Raw genomic sequence first — 5,932 nt, 5'->3', positions numbered from 1 at the left:
GTGCTTTTATTTTCTGACGCCAGAGACTAAAGTCTTCTTTGCCATCCCAAATTTGGACATCTACCTTAGAGTCATGGTGTGCAATAGTGTGAAATAGTTCACAAGTATGATAAAACAGATATATCACAGTAGTAGTTCAGTCAACAGTATGTCACAAAGATCGCTGTCTTATTATTCCAATTTCAGATTATATATAGATTGTACTTAGCTGTGATGTGTACAGAAGTATATCACACAAATTAAGACATATTTAATGTACAGATCACTAAGCATGCAATGGAATTTAATCACATAAACTTACACACAGTAAGCTACCAAAAATTTTAAATGCAATGTATGTACCTTTGAAGCAATTATTCTTAGGTAGTTCAACACCTGAGAAGATCAATTTGAGTATTAGTACAATTCACACAGAATGTACAACAATTTAACTATGGAAATATAATTTTTGGTTTTATTATCCACACAGTGAGAAATTTCAAAAAACAATTTTTGAAGATTACAAGTTTCTTGAACCGAAGCCCTAATCCCCAAAGTTTCTAGGGTTCTCTCAGGGAACCCTAGACAGAGGTAGAGTTAGAGGAGGTTCAGTGAAACCCTGATTTTGAAAAATGATTTTATTACCAAAACAATACTCCCAAGAACTAAATGTACCAACAATACTCAAAAATGTCTAATTAATAACAAATGCAATGTCTGCAGACTGCAGGTGCCACACACAAACAAGAAACGTCTGTGAATTTCACTTCGAAACAGGTTAGCCTACCGCTCACAATAAACTCAAAGGTTATCACTACACTGCAGCATTTACAGAATACACAATAGGCTTCATTTATTTTGTAAAAGAAGATGAACACCAACATTGCAGGAGATCAAGTCTTGCAGTACCAAGAATTTCTGTCCATTTTTTTTTTAAAATAGCACCAACCGGAGTTAAGAGGACTCCAAAACCAACCAAAGAAGCTTCGATTTCTTAAAAAAATCGACACCCACACTAATACTGCAGAGTTGAAAGAGGCACACCCAACAGTGCCTAGAAAAATTTCAGTATTACTTGAGGGAAAAAAGAGAAAAATAAAAAAAATGTTGGCAGATCTTTCAAGACATGCCGTTTTCCTTTCGGCCAGTGAGTGGAATTTCAGACCCTCGACTAAAGGGGACTTAAAAACAAAAAAGAAAAATATTCCAAGCTCTAATACCACTGTAGGAACCTAGGAACGTTTTAAAAACATCGAAAAATCGCAAAGCCAAAATCAAAATTTGTAGATCTAAACAAAACAGTAAAGAACACAAATGATTTTTCGGTTGAAGCCCCGAGGTTCAGCGATTGGTTAGATTGCCTAGTTCCCGTTGAGCATCCATGAAGGAATAAACTTGAATTCACTAAATCACCGACCTAAAAATATAGAAGTTTTCGAGTTACAAACGGAACACACAGTTCCAGCCACAGCAACAACAAAATCCCCTCAACAACATGATGAACTCACACAAGAGCTTATTACATCAAACTTTCTCTCAACCAACAACAAAAGATCGATAAGATCCAAAATGAGAGAACCAAAAATTACAGAGAGAATTTCTAACTCAAAAGAAGCTGCGCGTAAAAAGCGAGAGAGAGCCAAACCCTAAGCTTTTCAGTTTCTTTTATATGGGAGAAGCAAATTATTTGATCTAATTGTCCAGCAATTGCCAAATGTCGAAATCCGGTAAAAGTCATTTTTCACAACTGAAAAACACGTTTTCTTTTAATCCAATTGAGCTTCCAGATTATTCTGTCTTTTGGGCCATTAAACCGGGTCATGGGTTGGGCTTATTAACTTGGGCTTCACAAAGGGCAGCAACCCAATTTCTACAGTATTCTAATTCTAGGCAACTGAATCTGAGTCTGCCTTAATTCATGTCATTTAATTTGTCTAAATAGAGAAATGCATTTTACCAAATTTTAAGTTTGGTTGCATGAAATGTAATAAAGGTTTACCGAAATGTGCTGAAATGTTGGGTGGCTTTGGGATAAGAAGCTTCTCCTTGCTGGTATTGTATGTAATACCTATGTGGATTGGGTGAACTCATTTCCTTATAAAAATCTGAAATTGTGGGTTTATGTTTCGTTCAGTTTTTTCTTAGAATTGTCTTGGTGGATAGTATAAGTGTTATGCCCTAGATCCAATCGATTTAGGTTGTAAACACTTTTAATATGTTTAATGCATTTAATTTTGACAAGATTTATTATTTATTTAAATTAATTTTGTGATAAATAATAGAGTCTGAAGATCCAAGTTTAAGTGATTTGTTAATCACAAGGAATTGTGATTGTGAGATACAAATTACGTATGATTGGATCTTGAATAATCTGTGGTCATAAGTAATAACGAGATACAGATATCTTTATTACAGATAGACCATCACGTGTGGCATTCTCACTTTTGAAGTAAGTAGCTGATCTCACAAACTAAAGTGTGGCGACACTTAAATGAACACGTGGATGTTTTGTTATAGAACAAAACATTGGAGACCCGCTAAAAGATTCCACATGGATAACTATCTGAGCCTCAGTGGTTAATCTCTAACGTTCTGTAGTGGAATTGGTCATATGACTTGAGATCATCATAGTGCCTTGTATGAAGACGGTCATACTTTGACGGTGTTGGATGTTGCTCTATCAAGGGCCGCTAATACGGCATCGTTCGAGTATGTCAGAACCATATGAAGGTTGTGAATGACCAATAAAGGATTCGTCACTCTTAGATAGTAAGAGATCGTGATCTGCATTTCATTCAATTAAGTCAATAACGAAATCCTTGGCCAAGGTATACACATAAGTCGAAAAAGAGTTTTCGACTCATATTGACTTAATAGTAGAATGAAAGATATGATCGATAGTCGAGATTGACACACTTTCATATCTCGTAATTGATCGGATCATATTGACGAAGAGATTATAGTTTCATGGTAAACGAACAGGTTTTGTTTTGTCATACCACGTGACATTTTCCTTCACATGTGTTGCCTTGATACATTGCTAGATGTCAATTTGGGACGACGAGTGTGAATTTGTGATAAATTAAAAGGGTGTTTAATTTATCAGTTTTGATTAGATCAAAATGATATTTAACGTCGTTAGGTATCGTGGTCGGGAACCTGATGGGTCGCACACAAAAGAAAATTGGTAAATTGCAAATTGCCAATTAATTAATTTAACAATTGTTTGATAAATTAATTAATTGGATTAGTTATTTATAACCCCGAATTAATTAATTGATTAATTAATTCACAGACCGGATTTAATTAAATGGATTAATTAAATATTGGATCTGACCGGACCGGGCCGAGCCCGTTTGGACTTATATAAATATATGGCTAGGGTTTTAGATCCATATGATTTTCATAATTCTTGCTGGCACAAGAGAAAAAACCCTAGCAGTTGCAGTCTATTCTCTGTGTGGATTTCATTAGAGGCTGGACAATTGGACAGTTGTGGGAGGCAGATTCAAGTTGCTGGAACAAAGATAATGCAAAGGAGTTTGCAAATTCAAGAAAATGTATAATTCTCATCACAGTTCTTATCTAAATACAAAGATGAATCCTGATGGAAATTGAAATTGTTTTTATTTTCGCTGTGCATGTTTAAGTAAATTCCCAACAGATAGTTTATTAAGTTAATATTGTCAATATTGAGCTCAGTTTGAAACACGGAAAGTAGATCAAGACATGGAATTCAGGAATATTTTTTCCATGCTCTTGAATATAGCATCATCCGCATAGTCTGAATTGTTGAACAATTTGAAATTCATGTACCAGTGCATCTTTTTTTCTGGATTAGTGTTCTAATGGGATCTTTTGTGGAAAAGTAAGAGGTACAGGGAGATAGATACTAATTCTTACCCCTTTTGGATCAGAGAAATGTTTGGGGGTAGGTTAGAAATTTTATGACATCGTATTGTTTAGTTGGTTTTCTTAGATGGTTTCAATGGAGTCGATTCTATGGAGACTAGTCTTACGAATCAAATATAAGATTTGAGAAAGGAAGAAATTAAAATGATCTTTTATCCTGTTGGAGCCATTACAGGTCATTAATTTGAGTGGGAGCTAGTTACTAAGTGATATGTAAATGACTTTTTTTGTTTAAAAAGATTAGATATTAATCGTTGTGTAGGGGGGGGGGGGGGGGGGGGGGGGGGTAAGAATCTGGAATCTTTTGGATTTTACACACAGGATGATGGAAAGAGTCGAATAGTTGATTATGGGATGGGAAGTTTGAACACAAACAAATTAACATAAATTAATATCTGAACCAAGTTAAGAACAGGAAATGGAAGTGTCAAGGGGAAAGCTTTAAGGTAGTCTTTCACAAGTGATATTGATATGATGTTGGGGATGAACATATGAATTTTAAAAAATTAGATATGTATAGGTTGACAGGAAATGGAAGTGTCAACAGGAAAGCTTTAAGGTGGACTTTTACGAGTGATTTGATATGACGTTGGGGATGAACATGGAATGTCTGAGAATTAGATATCCAAATGTTGATGATTATGCTGTGGATATAAATAATATGTATCTACAGTTTGGTCAATGTTGATGATGATTGAATCTTTGTGCCATATAGTGTTCTTGTTAAATTTCTCCTTGCATCTCATTTGGTTGCATGTCACTCGAATACAAGGACTTCCTCTGCTTAAGGAATTTGTATCCACTGCTTACTGGGATCGTCTATGTATTTGCCAAAAGTAGTGTGTGTGCAATTTTTTATCTCCAGATACAAATTTTTACCATGTTTGTGGCTAGTTGCTTATGAGGCTCAGGATCAGAACCTATAAACTTATATTTCTTGTTAGACGTCAAAATATGGCATTCAAGGATTATTTTAGATACAGCATAAACACAGAGTTAATACAAGGTGAGTAACCTTCAAAATTACTTTCAATGCAGCATTATGATGTCAATTCTTGATTACAAGCATTATCATTTGCTACCGATGATCTCAATTTTTTTTCTCTTTGTCGAAGTGCAATTTAAACTATGTTTTGGTAGTTGATATTGTAAGTATTATGCCCTAGGTCCAATCGACTTTGGACATAAATACTTTTATATATAATTAATGCAATTAAATGGCAGATCTATTATTTAATTAATAGACAATTAAATAAATAATAGAGTCCGTAGATTCAAATATTTGTAATTTATTAATCACAAGGAGTTGTGATTGTGAGATACAAATTACATCTGATTGAATCTTAAATCATCCGTGGTCGTAAGTAATAACGAGATACGGATATCGTTATTACGGATAGACCATCACGTGTGGCATTTCTTACTTGTGAAGTAAGTGGCTGATCTCACAAGTTAAAGTGTGGTGACACTTAAATGAACACGTGGATGTTTGTTATAGAACAAAACATTGGAGACCCGTCGAGAGATTCCACATGGATAACTATCTGAGTGTCGGTGGTTAATCTCTAACGTTCGGTAGTGAAATTGGTCTTTTGACTTGAGGTCGTCATGGTACCTTATATGAGGACAGTCATACTTTGGCGGTGTTGGATGTTGCTCTGAAAAGGGCCGCTAATACGACATCGTTCGGGTACGTCAAGAATCGTATGAAGGTTGTGATTGATCAATAAAGGATTCGTCACTCTTAGATAGTAGGAGATTATGATCTGCGTTTCATTCAATTAAGTCAATGATGAAATCCTTGGCCAAGGTGTACTCATAAGTCGAAAAGGAGTTTTCGATTTATATTGACTTAATAGTGGAGTGAAAGATATGATCGATGATCGAGATTGACACAATTCCATATCTTGTAATTGATTGGATCATATAGACGAAAGGATTATAGTTTCACGGTAAACGAACGAATTTGGTTTTGTCATACCACGTAACATTTCCCCTCACATGTATTGCCCTGACACATTGCTAGATATCAATCAGGGAC

Source organism: Olea europaea, chromosome 11 (assembly GCF_002742605.1).
Source record: "Olea europaea var. sylvestris chromosome 11, O_europaea_v1, whole genome shotgun sequence".
In the NCBI taxonomy this organism is placed as follows: domain Eukaryota; kingdom Viridiplantae; phylum Streptophyta; class Magnoliopsida; order Lamiales; family Oleaceae; genus Olea; species Olea europaea.
Note: the sequence above shows the minus strand (reverse complement) of the source record.